Raw genomic sequence first — 20,758 nt, 5'->3', positions numbered from 1 at the left:
AAGTGTCCAGTAGTGAGTTTTGAGGTGTCTTTGGGTTTGGTGTGACTTTTGGCTGCCTGTATTTTTGTGCTCAGAGTTATGTTCCTGTGTTGTTGGAGAATTAGTTTGATATGTCTTGCTCCGAAACTTGTTGGCTCTTGGGTGCAGCTTGGTTTCAGTGTAGGTGTGGAGGCTTTTGGATGAGCTCTTGTCTATTAATGTTCCCTGGAGTCAGGAGTTTTCTGGTGTTCTCAAGTTTGAGATTTAAGCCTCCTGCCTCTGGCTTTCAGTATTATTCTTACAGTAGCCTCAAGAGTTCTCCATCCATACAGCACTGATGCTAAAACATTTAGGTTAATGGTGAAAAGGTTCTCCACAGTGGGGGACACCCAGAGAGGTTCACAGAGTTACATGGAGAAGAGAAAAGGGAGGAAGGAGATAGAGGTAACCAGGATGATAGGAGGGGGCGTCAAAAGGAGAGAGACCAATCTAGCCTGTGATCAGTTCCTTAAGTGTTCTCCACAGCCCAGAACATGGAAAGAGATTCACAGAGTTAAGTAGAGAAGAGAAGGGGGAGGGAGGAGATAGAGGTGACCTGGGGGAGAAAAAGGAGAGTCAAAGGGGATAAAGCAATCAAGCAAGTAATCACACTCCTAAGTAAAAATGGGTACTGCAGATTGGATTCTTAAAGGTACAGAGTTGATAATAAATACCAAAAAGCAAAGGTTAAAAATCTAGAGTAGAGGTTAGACTTTCAAAATACAAAATTAAAAAAAACAAAATCACAAGTTATTTTAAAAAATATGAAATTTGCTTTAAAGATAGGGTCTTTTTTTTTTTGCATGGTAATAGTAGGTTTTAAAAATGAAAATTAAAGGGGTAATAAAGAACTTAAAAATTAAAAAAAAAATTTAAAATGTTAATAGTAAAATATATCTAGTAATCTCTCTGGAGCTTTTGAGGGCAGTGTGGGGTCAGTTCAGTTTCAGATAGTTCCTTGTTCCAGCTTATACGTCATCTCAAGGTCTATATAGGTCCCTTCCAATGTAGCCAATGCTAACTACAGGGTTTTAATCTGTTGCACCTGTCACTTGTAAAGGGGTTCCCTCTTCTTTGTTTATTTTGGCTTCCTCTGTTTGCAAGTCTCTTCAAGATTTAACATCTGCCCTGACACAAGGGGGTGAAGGTGGTCATTTATTTAGGTTCACTTGTTCAATTGTGCTGCGGGGAGGGAGGAACACTGCAAACAAATATCACTGGCATGTGGAGGGAGTGCTTGCAGTGTCTGGGCCACACTGGGTTTGCCCCCATTCATGGCATGTGTGCTTTCCCAGTCTATGCTGCTCAGGCTCCAGGTTGCTCTGCAGGGGAACTGTCTAAGGTGGGCCCTGGGTTGCATGCACTTCCCAGGTCTAAGCCACTCAGGTTCAGGTTCCCGGGTACTCCACAAAGGCACAGACTCAGTTGGGCCTGCTTTTTGTGCCCTTCCTGGATCTGAGCAGCTCAGGTGACTGGGTGCTTGGTGAGAGCACACTCCCCAGGTGGGGCAGTGTATCTTATCACCTCCCCTGCCCAAGCCGCTCAGTTTCCTAGGTGCTCAGCAGGACGCAGTCTCAGGTGTTCCGTGTGTCTCCTCTGGGGAGCTGATCTCTGGCTGCCACCCTCCTGGCATATGTCAACCGTCCAGGATCCCAGGAAGACTTGGTTAGCAACTGGGAGCCTGCTTGCAGTTTGGTAGAGGATGCCATCTCTGGGGCCAAGTTTGCCCCTTGCCTTCCAGCTCTGGCTGTCGCCTGTCTGCCTCCCTGCCTCCAGCGGGGGATGGGCCTGTCCTCAGCCTGCTAGCTCTCCTCTGGTATTCTCTCAAACCTTTGTTCTGTGAGCGGGCCTGGCAGTGCCTAGGTTAGAGTTTTTAGTGGGAAAGTTCTCTCTCTTCTATCCCACAGTTTGGGTTGCTATCTCACATTAGCTCCCTCAGATTGTCCTCAGGGCATTCAGGCCCAGTCCTTACCCTAAGCATGCAGCCCACGCCTCCCTGTTCAGCCCCCACTGGCTGGTGCCTGATGCAAGCATCTGGGCTACTTCTCTGCAGGGAGTTGCAGTTAGGAGCATAATCTGTGGGTTTATTTATTTAGTTTTTCCTCCTGGTTATGTTGCCCTCTGAGATTCCAAAACTCCCCACAGACCTGCTGGTGAGAGGGTTTCCTGGTGTTTGGAAACTTCTCCTGTTTTAGGACTTCCTCCCCGGGATGGGTCTCCATCCCTAACTCTTTCGTCTCTCCTTTTATCTTTTATATTTTGTCTTATGTCCTTTCAAAAACAATAGGCTGCCTTTCTGGTGCCTTGTGTCCTCCACCAGCGTTCAGAAGTTGTTTTGTGGTATTTGCTCAGCATTCAAATGATCTTTCGATGAATTTGTGGGGAGAAAGTGGTCTCCCCGTCCTATTCCTCCACCATCTTAGGGGGAGATTTTCAATATGTATTTAAGTACCAATCATCTACTGGGTCTATGGGTAATCTAAGATATTGAACCTGATCTTAATTAGCTTGCAATTTAATTGAATGCCAACATTCTGCCCAAGAAACAATGAACATTGTTTAAATGAATAATGGTCCTTGGACTCAAGTCCTTTATCTGTAGGAATATATAGTAACTTCCAGAGCAGTGAGAATTAGTTGAGGTATCTTATGAAAATCACTAGCACATTGCCTAGCACATTTTGTTGTGTTAGTCATTTAGTCGTGTCCAACTCTTTGTGACCCCATGGATTGTAGCCCACCAGGCTCCTGTGTCCATGGGATTCTCAGGCAAGAATACTGGAGTGGATTTCCATTTCCTTCTCTAGGGGATCTTCCTGCCAGAGATAGAACACAGGTCTCCTGCATGCAGGCAGATTTTTTTATCATCTGAACTATAGGGAAGTCCCTTATACTAGCACACAGATGAGCTCAATAAATAATAGCTAGTAATGTGGCTAATGACAGCAGCATCTGTAGTATAGACAGCTAAATTTTTAGTAGTTTAAACCTTATGGGGTCAAATGGAGTGCATGTTCATGGAAACATTAATCAATATTAGTTTGATGTCTACTTTCAGATGTACAGCTAGAATCAAGCTCTTTTTTCTCCTAAATGAAGTAGCCTTTTGTATTTATTTTCTAGGGCTGTCATAACAAAGTACTACAGTGGTATCAAATACAGAAATGTATTTTATCACAGTTCTGGAGGGTAGTGCTCAAAGATAAAGTTGTAAGTATATTTAATTCCTTCTGAGGCCTCTCTCCTTGGCTTGCAGATAATTGCCTCCTTATGTGTTTAATTGGTTGTTTCTGTGTATGCATGTGTCCAGTATCTGTACATCCAAATTTCCTCTTCACATAAGGGTTCCAGTCACATTGGATTATGGCCGACCCTAGAGGCCTTGCCTTAATTTAATCAGCTCTTTAAAGACCTTCAAATATGGTTACATTCTGAAGTACGAGGGGTTAGGACTTCAACATACAAATTTGGGGATGACACAATTCTGCCCATATTGCCTTTGCATGAATACACAGAATCACAGAGACAGATTATGTACCACAGTTCTATTATTGCCTAGTCCAAGAACCCAGTGCAAAAGAAAGGGAAAGATTCTTAGCTAAAATGATGCAGATAGGGAACAGTCTCTGGTCATCACTGAAGAATTTGGCACACACCAAAATACTGACACTCTGTGGATAGATCTGCAGGAGATTTAGCCCAATTTTATAGAGAAAGGAGGAATGGAATTTTTCTCAGTAGGTTTCTGAATGTGTAACTCAGGACTCAGAAAGAGTGCATGTCCTAATACCTCAGCATCTGGAGAAGTGATCATTGGAACAAGCCAATCTCCTTCTTATAGGCTTCTTACAGCATCACTTTCTTTTCAGAGTCACCAGGTAACAGAGAAGAGGGTGCCTACTGATATTTGTGGTGTCTATGCACTCAGAGTCTAGAAATGCCCGGAAAAATAAATAAACTGACACTTGAAAAATACACTTAACACTTCTAAGAATGAATGATTATAAAAGTGTCATAGCAGGTGTCACTATCAAGTATATTTCCTGGAGCAACTTTAGGCACCAGTAAAAGGCTGTTGTTCCACAGAAGCTGTAATATGTAATGATTAAGACTCTGTTGTATATATAAGATATAGTATAGAATGGATAAACAAAGTCCTCATAGGTATAGCACAGGGAACCATATTCAATATCCTGTGATACACCATAGTGAAAAAGAATACATACACACACACACACACACACACACACACACACATATATATTTCAAGCTCTTGCTCCAGAGTTGCTGGCTCAGAGTCAGAAATTATATTTATTAGCTGAGTTGGGTGACTTTGGGCAAGTTTATTGACTATTGCTTCTCAACACCTTCATATGTAAATGGAGGATAATCTCGTTGTTACATCATTGGATAGTTCTGAGGATTACCTGACCTAAGATGTGTAAAGCACCAAGAATATTATATTATCACCAAGAAATCCACAGTGAAGCACTCAGTCTCCACAAAGGGAAGGAAATTTCTAAAATGCTCCTTGCCAGATATAGCAAATAAAAACATAGATTGCTCAGTCAAATTTTATGATATAAACAATGAATACTTTTAGAATAACTATGTCCCAAATATTGCGTTAATACTCTTATACCAAAAAAGTATTGTTTATCTGAAATTCAGACTAACGGGGCATCCTGTATTTTTTTAATCTGGCTTTCCAAACGGAAACATATTAAGTCATATTAGGAAAGAATATCAGAGAGCACAATTCTTTGAGTGCCACAGTTGTTTAATAAACACATGTATTACAACTGGTAAACTTAAGGGGACTATAATGCAGATAACTTGGAAAAAATGAAAGCATCTGGATTGACCTTGTGCATTAGGAAAACTAGGTAGCATGCACACAGAAAAATGAATTACCAAGCCCCATTAAAGTGGCCACTGAATTATAATCTCAGTTCTCTTACAGAATTTGTATCATGAATAAGGTATTTAGTAATATTTTTACCTTTGAAAAATTAGTTTATGATGAAACAACAAAGAATAAATGGAAAAATATTTCAGGTGGTAAATTAGAAAATATGAGGCAAATGAAAGGGTTCATGAACTCAGAGATAAATCAAGAATGACTTGTAATCCAGCTGAAAGTAATAAGGAGCAATCTAGAAATAGATGGAGTTGAAATAGAGATGCTGCTGCTGCTAAGTCGCTTCAGTCATGTCTGACTCTTTGAGACCCCAGAGACGGCAGCCCACAAGGCTCCTCTGTCCCTGGGATTCTCCAGGCAAGAATACTGGAGTGGCTTGTCATTTCCTTCTCCAATGCATGAAAGTGAAAAGTGAAAGTGAAGTCACTCCGTCGTGCCCAACTCTTAGCAACCCCATGGACTGCAGCCTACCAGGCTTCTCCGTTCATGGGATTTTCTAGGCAAGAGTACTGGAGTGGGTTGCCATTGAGATGAGACAGATTCTAAAAGTGTTTCAAGACAAAAGTCATGGAACAGGGGAACTATGCCTAACTTTATTACCACCATCCAGCTATGATATTCTCCTCAGAAATGGTTTGGTTCAGTTGCCTCAGATTTTGTATAAAATACATTCCAAGGGGAAAAACACTTCATTGTGAATTCATCAAGTCTTTCCATTTCAAGGGCAGAGTGTAATAGGAACAATAACAACAACCAAAAATGTTGCTGTTTACATTTTTAAAGTAGAAAAAAAGAAAGTTTAATCATAACCTACAGCAAATATTCTCCATACAAAAAAAGAGTCACATTGTCTCTAAGGGAATTCTAAAAGTAAGACAGGATATATACATGCAAGCATTTGAGAGTCTCAATGTAAATAAGTTTTATCTAAGATTTTTTTTCAAGTATTCTGATTCCTACACACATGAACACTTCTAAACACTCATTCCTCTTAAATGTAATACAAGAGAACAATACAATTCAACCCACTCAAATTGGCAAATCACTAAAGATTTCTCTTTGAACAGGTACATATTTAGTTCTTATTGTTGCTCTATCATCACAACTGCTAATGCACAAACCAACAAAGAAAAAGAATTAAAGAAAATGAAGCTAAAAGCTTTATTTATATAAATGAAATTTGTCTCTCACAAGCACAGAAAGAATTTTCAAATTGATCAGAAATTATATGTAACATTTTTTAAAATTTCACAGCCATCAAAAATATGGAGTAGGAATAATTTTTATTATTTTTATTAAAAATAAGTATTATGGATATGTTTGAGTATTTTGGAATTCATGGAGACAATACAGTGATTTATGGTTTTCAAATATTTGATGGGTTTGACAATACAAATCAATTTTTAAAAAACATTTTATAATTTTCAAACACACATTTTTCAAAAGAAAAGGACTCATGTTTTTATGATGCAATTAACCCTAGCTCAAATTTTTAAACTTTAATTGATTTCACTAGCATAATTTTTTTCCTTCAACTGAGAGGGAGACAAACACTTTACCCAAAAGTCTCTCTGCTAAGGGTTGAATCTTGAAATTTTCTCTATGGAAGTCCTAACAGGATAGTAGGTTGTCTAATACAACACATGTAGGTGGACAATATAAAAATAATCATGTTACAATCCCCCAGATGATCAGTTTCTTCACTCACACAATTCCACTTTCATCCCTCTGACAGTTTTGCCAAAGAATGATGATCTTGGATATATACTTAGAAAATTCAGTTTCATAGTTTTTGAATGGTCTACAATCCAGCACTTAAGGGTTATAGTGGCAATAAAGGTAGATCAGAATTAAAGCAGAGAACAAAATGTAGATATCAGCAAGATTGTGTACACTTCTAACTCTCCCACAAAACTTAGACCAATTCAAAACTCACTAACAGTGATGTGGAAGTGGAAAGTTCAAATTCAGCCTACAGTCTATGTTTAAATATTTGCTACTAGTATTAGCCAACTACTCTTAGCAATATTTAAAATAAACAGCTAAAAATCAAAATAATTCAAAGAAAGATTTCTTTTTTCCAAACACTTATTCTTATTTTTATCTTAGATTGATCCTGTAAACACAAGGACTCTACACATGGACATCACCAGACGACACCAAAATCAGATTGATTATATTCTTTGCAGCCAAAGATGGAGAAGCTCTACACACTCAGCAAAAATACGACCGGGACCTGACTGTGGCTCAGATCATGAACTCCTTTTGCCAAATTCAGACTGAAATAGAAGAAAGTGGAGAAAATCACTTGACCATTCAGGTATGACCTAAATCAAAGCACTTATGACTATACACTGGAAGTAAGAAATAGATTTTAGGGACTAGATCTGATAGACAGAGTGCCTGATGAACTATGGATGGAGGTTCATGACACTGTACAGGAGAGAGGAGTCAAGACCACCCCCAAGAAAAAGAAATGCAAAAAAGAAAAATGGCTGTCTGAACAGGCCTTACAAATAGCTGTTAAAAGATGGGAAGTGAAAAGCGAAGGAGAAAAGGAAAGATATAGCCATTTGAATGCAGAGCTCCAAATAGCAAGGAGAGATAAGAAAGCCTTCCTCAGAGATCAATGCAAAGAAATAGAGGAAAACAATGGAATAGGAAAGACTAGAGATCTCGTCAAGAAAATTAGAGATACCAAAGGAACATTTTTTGCAAAGATGGGCTCAATAAAGGACAGAAATGGTAAGGACCTAACAGAAGCAGAAGATATTAGGAAGAGGTGGCAAGAATACACAGAAGAACTGTACAAAAAAGATCTTCACGGCCCAGATTATCACAATGGTATGATCACTCAACTAGAGCCAGACATCCAGACACGATTTAGCTACTGAATTGAACTGAACTGATCCTGTAAAATGATTCCTTCGAAAATTATTGAGAGTAATTCAAAAGTTGTAATGTTCAGTTCAGTTCAGTTCAGTCACTCAGCCGTGTCCAACTCTTTGCGTCCCCATGAATCTCAGCACACCAGGCCTCCCTGTCCATCACCAACTCCCATAGTTCACTCAGACTCACGTCCATCAAGTCAGTGATGCCATCCACCATCTCATCCTCTGTCATCCCCTTCTCCTCCTGCCCTCAATCCCTCCCAGCATCAGAGTCTTTTCCAATGAGTCAACTCTTCACATGAGGTGGCCAAAGTACTGGAGTTTCAGCTTCAACATCAGTCCTTCCAAAGAAATCCCAGGGCTGATCTCCTTCAGAATGGACTGGTTGGATCTCCTTGCAGTCCAAGGGACTCTCAAGAGTCTTCTCCAACACCACAGTTCAAAAGCATCAATTCTTCAGTGCTCAGCTTTCTTCACAGTCCAACTCTCACATCCATATATGACCATTGGAAAAACCATAGCCTTGCTAGACAGACCTTTGTTGGCAAAGTCATGTCTCTGCTTTTCAATATGCTATCTAGGTTGGTCATAACTTTCCTTCCAAGCAGTAAGCGTCTTTTAATTTCATGGCTGCAATCAAGATCTCCAGTGATTTTGGAGCCCCCAAAAATAAAGTCTGACACCGTTTCCACTGTTTCCTATCTAATTCCTATTAAGTGATGGGACCAGATGCCATGATCTTCATTTTCTGAATGTTGAGCTTTAAGCCAACTTTTTCACTCTCCACTTTCACTTTCATCAAGAGGCTTTTTAGTTCCTCTTCACTTTCTGCCATAAGGGTGATGTCATCTGCATATCTGAGGTTATTGACATTTCTCCCGGCAATCTTGATTCCAGCTTGTGCTTCCTCCAGCCCAGTGTTTCTCATGATGTACTCTGCATATAAGTTAAATAAGCAGGGTGACAATATACAGCCTTGACGAACTCCTTTTCCTATTTGGAACCAGTCTGTTGTTCCATGTGCAGTTCTAACTGTTGCTTCCTGATCTGCATATAGGTTTCTCAAGAGGCAGGTCAGGTGGTCTGGTATTCCCATCTCTTTCAGAGTTTTCCAGTTTATTGTGATCCACATAGTCAAAGGCATTGGCATAGTCAATAAAGCAGAAATAGATGGTTTTCTGGAACTCGCTTGCTTTTTTCATGATCCAGTGGATGTTGGCCATTTGATCTCTGGTTCCTCTGCCTTTTCTAAAACCAGCTTGAACATCAGGAAGTTCACGGTTCACGTATTGCTGAAGCCTGGTTTAGAGAATTTTGAGCATTACTTTACTAGCGTGTGATATGAGTGCAATTGTGTGGTAGTTTGAGCATTCTTTGGCATTGCCTTTCTTTGGGATTGGAATGGAAACTGACCTTTTCCAGTCCTGTGGCCACTGCTGAGTTTTCCAAATTTGCTGGCATATTGAGTGCAGCACTTTCACAGCATTATCTTTCAGGATTTGAAATAGCTCAACTTAGAAAGCATCACTATGAACAATGCTAATGGAGGTTGTAATGTTAGCAATAAATTAAAATGTACTTAATATTTATTAAATAATAATTCAAATTCAGGAATTACATTAATATGTTAATACAAGGGCTTTCCAGGTGGTGCCAATGGTAAATAACCTGCATGCTAATCTAGAAGACAAAAAAAGAGGCTTTGATTGCTATTTCAGTAACATCCCTTGGAGGAGGGCATGACAACCCATTCCAGTATTTTTGCCTCAAGAATCCCATGCACAGAGGAGCCTGGTTGCCTAGAGTCTATGTGTCAGGTTGCAAAGAGTCAGACACGACTGAAGTGACTTAGCACACACACATGTTAATAAGTACCAACTAATACCAATCAATATAAATATATTAAGCATAATATAATATGTATTATTAGGTTGGTGCAAAAGTAATTGGAAAAGACCCTGATTTGGGGAAAGACTGAAGACAGGAGGAGAAAGGGACGACAGAGGATGAGGTGGTTGGATGGCATCACTGACTTGATGGACATGAGTTTGAGCAAGCTCTGGGAGTTAGTGATGGACAATAAAGCCTGGCGTGCTGCAGTCCATGAGGTCACAAAGAGTCCAACATGACTAAGCCTGAATTGAACTGAAAGAGTAATTGTGGTTTTTGCGTTGTTGAAATTATCCATTTGATATGGAATATATTTTAAATAAATGTGGTTATGTTATACATTATTTTAATATACATTTCTCTCTTTGTGTTTTTTGATAATGACTCATTACTTGCTGTTTATTTTATATATATTTTAGGCAATGGAAATTACATTAGACAAAAAGCAAATTTTCTTATTTGAGTTCAAAATGGGTCGTAAAGCAGCAGACACAACTCACAGCATCAACAATGCACTTGGCCCAGGAACTGTTAACAAACATACATACAGTGGTGGTTCAAAAAGTTTTGCAAACGAGATGAGAGCCCTGAAGATGAGGAGGATAGTGACCAGCCATCGGAATTTGACAACAACTAAGAGTCATCATCGAAGCTGATCCTCTGATAACTACATGAGAAGTTGCTGAAGAACTCAGTGATCATTCTATGGTTGTTTTGCATTGGAAGCAAATTGGAAAAGTGAAGAAGCTCGATAAGTGGGTGACTCATGAGCTAACCAAAAATCAAAAAATCATTTTGAAGCGTTGTCTTCTCTTACTACATGCAACACTCATGAACTATTTCTTAATCAAATTGTCACGTGAGACAAAAAGTGTGAAAAAAAGATACACAACAACTGGTGACAGCCAGCTCAGTGGTTGGACCAAGAAGCTCCAAAGCGCTTTCCAAAGCCAATCTGACACCAAAAAATGGCCATGGTCACTATTTGGTGGTCTGCTGTCCATCTGATCTACTACAGCTTTTTGAATCCCAGTGAAATCACTACATCTGAGAGGTATGTTCAGCTAATCAACGAGATGTACCAAAAACTGCAATGCCTGCAGCTGGCATTGGTCAATAGAAAGGGCCCAACTCTTTTCTATGACAACGCACAACTCCACATTACATAACCAGTGCTTCAAAAGTTGAACGAATTGGGTTACAAAGCTTTGCCTTATCCACTGTATTCACCTAACTTCTCGCCAACTGACTACCGTTTCTTCAAGCATCTCAACAGCTTTTTGCAGGGAAAATGCTTCCACAACCAGGAGGACACAGAAAAAGTTTTCCAAGAACTCATCAAACCCCAAAACATGGATTTTTATACTACATGAATAAACTTATTTCTCATTGGCAAAAATATGTTGATTGTAGTGGTTCCTATTTTGATTAATAAAGAATTGTTTGAGCCTAGCTTTAATCATTTAAAACTCAGTCTGAAACCATAATTATGTTTGCACCAACCTACTATAAATAAATAATATAATAAAATCATAATTAAGTATAAAATAATAGGGCTTCCCAGGCAGCACTAGCGGTAAAGAACCTGCCTGCCAATGCAGGAGACATAAGGATGCAGGTTCGATTCCTGGGTCAGGAAGATTCCCTGCAGGAGGGAATGGCAATCTACTCCAGTCTTCTTACCTAGAGAATCCCATGGAGAGAGGAGGCTAGCAAGTCCATAGGATTGCAAAGAGTCAGATACAACTGAAGTGATTTAGCACAAGCACATTAATACAATAAATAATTATATTAAGTATTATATAATAAATAAGTCTCTAATGTGGTTTCAAAATGCTTATCTCTATGAAGTTTAGTTCTTAGACTGCCTGTGATAGAGTAGGAATTAGTAACCTAAATTATCTTTCAAAAGTAAACAGTTTATCTTTCAATAAAAATATTAGGTTCCTATGATATTATTGAAGACAAACATAAGAGGTCATCAGAGAAAAATGAATAAATAAATGGAATACCGTCAGCTTGGAAAAAACAAAAGTTAACATTCAGTATTACCTTAAATCAGAATTATAAGCTTTACTTCAACGAGTCACAGTCTAGAAAAAAATCGCTGATATCTAAATAGCTATAATACAAAACAGAACATGATTAAGTGCCATGAAAGAGGACTAGAATATAAGAGGAAAGAGAAGCTATCCAGTTAGGAAATTTGCCATATTCCATGTGGGGAAAAAAAAATGAGTTGCGCATAGGAGGACATTCTCCATCAAGGGAATATCACAAGCAAAGCTGCAGAAATGAAAATTTTCTGAGGTATATACTATGTCCAGAGAATAGTTCCATTGGCAAAACATGCTATATATGAAGGAGAAACTTTGATAATAATAGTAGGAGGATAGTGAAAGCACATAGTAAATTAAAATTCTCTTAGACTTCTTAGTGCTGCTGTAAAAAAGTACTGCTCTCCTGAGACATGGAAATATAAAAATGCTTGTTTTCACTTTCTCTAATAACATTTTTAATTTCCACATCCCATAAGGGTTAGATCTGCACTTATCTGTACAGTTAATTGCTCTGATCCAAAAGTATGATAAAAATTCTCTTATCTTTTCTAGAGAGCAAACAGTTACAGTCCGAATTAGGGCCCTAGGTTAAGTCATCAAGGTACTACCAAAAAGAGCTTCTCCCTAGGACTCTATAATTCAAAAAGGATAAAACCCAGACCTTGGTTATATCTTCAGGTCATAAATGCTGTAGACTCCAGGGTAACTTGTTCCTGAAAAGATGTATTTACATTCCAAAGGTTAGAGTGAGTGAGAATCTAGGATCATTTCCATCCCATTTCAAAAGATCAAAAAAACACATTTTTTCTCTCTCTTCAGAAGGGGAGAGAGGTAGCTGTCTTTCTGGTGAATAAATCCTTTGTTCCCCATTTCTTCTCTACAGAGTGAAACTCAACATTAGCCTTGAAGGTTTTCATAAGAGCTCATTTAGAAGTGGGTAGACTAGCTCTGGCGAACCAATGCTGCAATGTTAAGGTAAATCTGGTTGTAAGCATCAATATAGAACTCTTTTTTCCTGACCCAGACACTTCCTATTCCTATTTCTATGTGTGTGTCTGTGTGTATAGGAGCTTCCTTGGTGGCTCAGACATTAAAGAATCTGCCTGCAATGTGGGAGACTGGGGTCCAATCCCTGGATTGGCAAGATTCCCTGGATAAGGGAATGGCAACCCACTCCAGTATTCTTGCCTGGAGAATCCCAAGGACAGAGCCTGGCAGACTACTGTCCATGGGGTTGCAAAGAGTCAAATACCACTGAGTAACTAACACTTTTACCTCACTTTCATGTCATATATATGTATTTCATGTCTACATACACAGAATCCATAAATATACATATTGCACACACACACAACACACACACACAGAACAGTCAACATGAAGAAATTTCCCTGGCAAGTCAAAGGTTTTAATTCTAAAATGCTTCATTTGGAATTGTGTATGCCTCTTCCAAAAGTTGCAGGAGAGTGGTGCCTTATCCTGCAAACATTACAACTGCTTCCAAAATAACATCAACACAGAAAGGAACAGCGCTATAAACTGTTGCTGCAGTCTACAACACAGAATGTGGAACCAGTAACAATCAGAAAAGACAGGTTGAGACCTGGGCCAATTTAGATTAAAAAGCTTAATTGTATTCAGTTATTCCTCTTTCTTGGGAACTTGGGGATACTAAAGAAAAACATTATCAAGAAGACTGCCTTTAAAGAACTGACTTTTCCCCCCAATGGGACAAGACAAAAATATACATCCAAACTAGACTAATGCTAAGATTTTTAGATCAGATAATAGTTGCTAAAGATGGTCAGGAAGGGGGAACTCAGTGTGGCTAGACCATATTTCTGAAGAAGGGGCATTCACAAAGACTCTCTTCCCTCACTACTTAGTCATTAGTAACTTCATTGTTTTATAACTCCTCAAGTAGATCTGAACAATCTAAACAAAACCGTGCCTGCCGCCCTCAACCCTTTCCCAAAGCAAGAGAAGACAACGACCCTAGGATAGGCAAGGCTGGGTTGAACAAGCTTAGAAATCATTTAGAAGAGTGCCTAGACTTTTCTTGAATTTTCTCATCAAAATCCTTACACCTCTGAGCTATGGAGTGAGATAAGCTTGAGTTTGCTCTTGGATGGCTTACTTAATCTCTCTGACACAAAGTGATGCCTTCTGTGAAATAATGAGGCCATGAGGATGAAGTGAGATACTGGATTTAAGATGCTCATCACAGCCTCAGACTCACAGACACTCAACAAATATTGTTCCTTACCCTTCTGAAGTCACTCCTCCCATACTTCCCTGGTTCTGGAAAGTCTTTGAAGTGAAATGTGGGACAACAGGGATGTCATTGTTTTGAACAAAGGTGGATAGTCAGCAGTATGGAAGAACATAAAATCGCTTGTGATTTTCAGCTTCAGTCATAAATACGGAAGATGACAGACATAGGAAAAATATTAAGAGAGAGTTCCCTGTGGTATTGCAAGCTGCCAAATCAGGGAAAAGATGAAAAATAAGTGTTCGATCAAATTGCTTCTCCTCACTGAAGAAGTAATAGCAATGACAGACATACTACTGGATAAAGAAAGGAATCAAATCGAGTATATAAAAATATATAAACAAACAGGAAAGTGTTCAGTTATAGGAAAAGTATCACCATCTCATAGGGTGATCAAACACATTTCTAAGTTAAAGGGCAAAAAATAATAATAAATCTATGTCGTTTAGATCTATTTTTGAAAGCTTTTTGGCTTTGATTTTTAATAAATTGCAAAACATTTCCATAAAATAAAAGAAGTTATTTAGATATCAAAAAATGAAAATAACATTTTAGTTGAGCAGCGCTGAATCTGAAAATATGCTGGAAACTCAGGGAAGTCTGATTCACTCTCGGATTTCTTGAATGACTGAACCTGGGTAAATGATCTTTTCTGTTAATACTGATAATACTCCGTGTGTCTTTTACTTCTCAGGTTTGCAATCACTATCACCATTTGATGGAGAGAACATTTCTAATTATAATAAATCAGTAGGTTTTCATAGTGCTGCATGGTTGCAAATCTGCATGGTTGCAAATTGGGCTTTCTTTATAAGTTTGGAGGAGGTACAAATCTAATTTGGTCTGAATATTTTATTTTATTTTTATTTTATTTTTGTTTTTTCAAGAGGGACTATTGTTTTTTTAAGACTTTCTGTTTGGGAATTCTCTAGGCTAGAACACTGGAGTGGGTAGCCTTTCCCGTCTCCAAGGGATCTTCCCAACCCAGGGATCTAACCCGTGTCTCCCACGTTGCAGGCAGCTTCTGTACCAGCTGAGCCACAAGGAAGCCCTGTTTTATATTAGTCTCTTATAAAACTCTATTGACCTTAGTTATTTGATATCAAGATTTTGCTATCTAAACAGAATATTTTAAGCTTCTCCTTTATTATCTGATTACAGATATCTTGATAACTGATATTCTGTTGAGGATAAGAATTTTGTGCTATGCTTTTTTTTTTCCCCTCTATATCGTATCTCCAGTGCAACACAATTCTTAGTCAATTTCCCTTCTTGGCTTTAAGCCCCTTTAATACCCAGAAAAGCAAGAGAGTTCCAGAAAACATCTATTTCTGCTTTATTGACTATGCCAAAGTCTTTGTGTGGATCGCAATAAACTGTGGAAAATTCTGAAAGAGATGGGAATACCAGACCACCTGACCTGCCTCTTGAGAAACCTATGTGCAGGTCAGGAAGCAACAATTAGAGCTGGACATGGAACAACAGACTGGTTCCAAATAGGAAAAGGAGTACGTCAAGGCTGTATATTGTCACCCTGCTTATTTAACTTATATGCAGAGTACATCATGAGAAACGCTGGGCTGGAAGAAGCACAAGCTGGATTCAAGATTGCCGGGAGAAATGTCAATAACCTCAGATATGCAGATGACAACACCCTTATGGCAGAAAGTGAAGAAGAACTAAAAAGCCTCTTGATGAAAGTGAAAGAGGAGAGTGAAAAAGTTGGCTTAAAGCTCAACATTCAGAAAACAAAGATCATGGCATCCAGTCCCATCACTTCATGGGAAATAGATGGGGAAACAGTGGAAACAGTGTCAAACTTTATTTTTCTGGGCTCCAAAATCACTACAGATGGTGACTGCAGCCATGAAATTAAAAGACGCTTACTGCTTGGAAGGAAAGTTATGACCAACCTAGATAGCATATTGAAAAGCAGAGACATTACTTTGCCAACAAAGTCCGTCTAGTCAAGGCTATGGTTTTTCCAGTGGTCATGTATGGATGTGAGAGTTGGACTGTGAAGAAAGCTAAGCACCGAAGAATTGATGCTTTTGAACTGTGGTGTTGGAGAAGACTCTTGAGAGTCCCTTGGACTGCAAGGAGATCCAACCAGTCCATTCTAAAGGAGATCAGCCCTGGGATTTCTTTGGAAGGAATGATTCTAAAGCTGAAACTCCAGTACTTTGGCAACCTCATGCGAAGAGTTGACTCATTGGAAAAGACTCTGATGCTGGGAGGGATTGAGGGCCGGAGGAGAAGGGGATGACAGAGGATGAGATGGCTGGATGGCATCACTGACTCGATGGATGTGAGTCTGAGTGAACTCCGGGAGTTGGTGATGGACAGGGAGGCCTGGTATGCTGCGGTTCATGGGGTCACAAAGAGTCAGACACGACTCAGTGACTGAACTGAACTGAATACCCAGAAATTCATTCACTGTTTTTCTGTAAGTTGGAATATGGAAATAACCAATTCATGGTGTTTTTTTATTCTCTCAAGTATATGTACCATTTTGATAGGATACATTTCTCAGATAAATAAAATTTAAGCTATTTCAATAAGTTCACAAAATTACAATTAGAAGCAATTTGTCAAAAACAGTGCTTGGTTGCTTTTAAATAGTGTTATTAAAGAGCAGAGTGGGACTGCTTAATCTGTTTCATGTGAAGTAATGGAATTATGATTGTGCTTGTGCTTAGTTGCTCAGTCGTGTCTGAGTCTTTGCAACCCCTTGGATTGTAGCCTGCCAGGCTCCTCTGTCCATAGAGATTCTCCAGGCAAGCATACTGGAGTGTGTTGTCATGCCCTCCTCTCCGAGATCTTCCCAACCCAGGGATCAAACCCAGGTCTCCCGCACTGTGGGCAGATTTTACCGTCCGAGCCACCAGGGAAGCCCAAGAATATTGGAGTGGGTAGCCTATCCCTTCTCCAGGGGATCTTCCCAACCCAGAAATCAAACCAGGATCTCCTGAGTTGCAGGCAGATTCTTTACCAGCTGAGCTACCAGGGAAGCCCAGAATTATGATTAGATAATATCAATGCCAAAGGAGGCTATGAGAAAACTTAGAACACCTGTTCCCACCTCTGCCCACGTTCTTACCTTTTTATTGAATTATAACATGTATACAGAGACATATACAAATCATTAGAATATAACTCAATGCATTGCCACAAATTTAACCTACCTGTATGATAGTACGACAGGCAAAATCACCAGTGCCTCAGCAGCCCCTTATGAACTAATGTTCTGGTCACTGCTCCCAAAAGAACAATCACTCTCTTTCCCTGGTGGCTCACTGGTAAAGAATCCACCTGACAATGCAGGAAATGCGGGTCTAATCCCAGATGGGGAAGATCCCCTGGAAAAGGAAATGGCAACCCACTCCAGGATTCTTGTCTGAGAAATCCCATGGACTGAGGAGCCTGGCGGGCCACAGTCTATGGGGTCACAAGAGTGTCAGACATGACTTAGTGACTAAACAGAACAGAACAAACTTTTAAACCACAGCTTCACTTTGCCTGTTTTGAAATATAAATGGAGTCATAGTACAATTTATTTGGAGTCACAGTACAATTTATTTTGCTCAATATTAGGCTTATGAGATTTATCTATGTTATTGAGTATGGTCAGCTCACCTTTTAGGGTGTGAGACTAGTTATGGACAAATCTGTATTTTCTGCCTCCCAAATGTGTGGACATTCTCATTCTGCTTCATCTTTGTAGCATGCTGAAACTTGTGAAGTCTTAAATTCCGTACAATTGTCAACTTATTATGGAAATCAATAAGCATATATTATACGAAAGTAAAGAGACTGATGTATTAAAACTACATGTAGCCCTCTTCTACTGTCAATAATTTTATCAACTCAGGAATTTCTGTTTCATCTGTAATTTCACTTGCCTCTCCCTCTTCACTCCACAATGTGGGATTATCACTTCATCTCTTATAAATATTTCAGTGTTGAACTCAGAAAACAATGACTCATATTGAAATAAAATTTTAAATGCTATCATCATACCTAAAAATAATTTCTTATTTATTTAGTGTTTGCACAAATGTCCCACTTTTCTCATTTTTTTCCAGTTTTGTTTGTTGTTTGGTTGGTTAGCTGGTTGGCTGCTTGCTTAAGGTAGATATCAAATGAAGTTCTTTGGTTTAAATGGTTAAAAGGTTCTTCTTAACCATCTAACTACCCCCTGTTTGTTTTTTCTCCTTGCAATTGTTTGTGTGTTTGTAGAAATGGTTATTTTTTCCTGAGGATTTTACCACAATATGAATTTTAATGCTTACCTTTCCGTGGTTCCAATTTTTCTTTTGATAAATTAGCTAGTGGTTTATCTGTTTTGTATACCTTTTCTGAAAGAAACCAGCTTTTACATTTATTCATTGATTCTATTGTTTTTATTTTTTCCAACTCATTAACTTTTGTCTTTATTAATTCTTTCTACTTTCTTTCTTTCTACTTTACTTTTTCCTTAGCTTATTGCACTGAGTGTTTAATTCTTTTGAGGGACTTTGTTTTACTTATATAGGTATTTACATTTTTTGGTGGTTGTTCTACTGCTATCCCACAGACTTTTTATATATCATACAGTATCATTAGTTTGAAAGAATTTTAAAATTTTACTCTTTAATTTTCACCTGAACATTTCTTAACATTTTGCTGTTGTTGTCTTCTGGTAGAATATTCTATTTGAGTTTTATTTTCAGGAGGAGAGGTGTCATTATTCTTTTGTTTGTAAGTTGTATTCCTGTGTATTTTCCTTTGAATTTTTTGATTTTTATGCTTCATGAGAACTATTGCTGTGTTAGTTTACACATAAGTATTCATCCCTTAAGCAGTTTGTGATATATAGCCTTTAAGATTATTAAGTATGCTTATTTATCTCTTTGATTTTTAATCTGATTTCTGCCTTGAGAGGTATGATTATGAGCTCTACTTTCAATCTGCTATCACCTAGTAGTATACCTTTGCCCATGTTTTATTATTTCCAAATAGGTTCAAGATAAAATTCACATATAGTAAAATTCACCTTGTTAGCTGGACAGTTATATGAATTTGGACAGCTGTAGTCATGTTGCCACAAACACAATCAAGATAATGGAATAACTTTGTGGATCACAACAAATTGGAACATTCTTAAGGAGATGGGAATACCAGACCACCTTACCTTCCTCCTGAGAAACCTGTATGCGGATCAAGACGCAACAGTTAGACTTGGACATGGAACAATTGACTGGTTTCAAATTGGGAAAGGTATAGAACAAGGCTGTATATCATCATCTTGCTTATTTTAACTTATATGTAGAGTATATCATGCAAAATGCCAGGCTGGATGAATAACAATTTGAAATCAAGATTACCAGGAGAAATATCAATAGCCTCAGATACGCAGATGATAATCACTCTGATGGCAGAAAGTCAAGAGGAAGTAAAGAGCCTCTTGGTGAGGGTGAAAGAGGAGAGCGAAAAGGCTGGCTTAAAACTCAACATTCAAAAATCTAAGATCATGGCATCCTGTCCCATCACTTCATGGCAAATAGATGGGAAAAAATTAGAAACAGTGACAGATTTTATTTTCTTGGGGTCCAAAATCACTGAGGATTGTGACTGTAGCCATGAAATTAAAAGAGGCTTGCTCCTTGGAAGGAAAGTTATGACAAACCTAGACAGCATATTAAAAAGTAGAGACATCACTTTGCTGACAAAAATCTGTATCGTCAAGGCTATGGTTTTTCCAGTGGCCCTGTACAGATGTGAGAGTTGGACCATTAAGAAGGCTGAGCGCTAAAAAACTGATGCTCTAAATTGTGGTGCTGGTGGAGACTCTTAAGAGTCCCCTGGACTGCAAGGATATCAAACCAGTCAATCCTAAAGGAAATCAACACTGAATATTCTTTGGAAAGACTGATGCTGAAGCTGAAGCTCTAATACTTGGGCCATCTGATGTGAAAAACTGACTCATTGGAAAATACCCTGATGCTGGGAAAGGTTGAGGGCAAGAGGGGAAGGAGGCAGTAGAGGATGAGGTGGTCAAATAGCATCATGGACACAATGGACATGTGTTAGAGCAAACACCAAGAGATAGTGAAGGATAGGGAAGTCTGGTGTGCTACAGTCCGTGGGGTCATAAAGAGTCAGACACAACTTAGTGACTGAACAATAACAAGAAAATCATGTTGCCACCAATACAGTCAAGACATAGAATAACTACTACCACAAAAGCTCCTGTTTTTAGTTAACTATTAACACACTTCAATGCATTGTCAATTACTGATCTGATTTTACCACAAAGTAAAACTTCTTTTTCATGGATGTTGAGCCTCAATTTTTATCTTCACCTCAGGTATCTGCCTTCAGTTCAGAACTGTGACCACTGAATTTGGGACTAGAGAAGTGTTAGAATCTCCCCAGATCCTAGAGTTTTCCCTTCTACCCCAAAGGCTTATTTCATCTGACCCTCTAAGTACAACTGATTTATAAACAAGTCCGTCTACCACGCCCCCTCCCAGAGTGGTATTAACTTGCAAATTGCCTATTTGTTTCATGAGAATACCATTACTCTTCCTTGGTGGTTTCTTCAGGTTGGCAAAATTGAGCAAAAGATACAGATAACCTTTTCAAAAGTAGGGTGAGAGGAGAAAAAGCAGTGGTATGTGTTCAACAACCATCTCTGGGGAAATAAAGGCCTGATGTGTTTTTT

General features: G+C 38.8%; 1 long non-coding RNA gene across 2 annotated transcripts in view; it reads right to left on the bottom strand.

Moving 5' to 3' along the window:
* The window catches only part of LOC112446399 (uncharacterized), a 376,379-nt gene that overhangs the window by 37,019 nt on the left and 318,602 nt on the right, over positions 1–20,758 (bottom strand). The gene's annotated exons all lie outside the window — the stretch shown is intronic.

The sequence above is a fragment of the Bos taurus genome, chromosome 4 (genome assembly GCF_002263795.3).
Source record: "Bos taurus isolate L1 Dominette 01449 registration number 42190680 breed Hereford chromosome 4, ARS-UCD2.0, whole genome shotgun sequence".
In the NCBI taxonomy this organism is placed as follows: domain Eukaryota; kingdom Metazoa; phylum Chordata; class Mammalia; order Artiodactyla; family Bovidae; genus Bos; species Bos taurus.
Note: the sequence above shows the minus strand (reverse complement) of the source record. Positions and strands in the feature narration are given on the sequence as shown.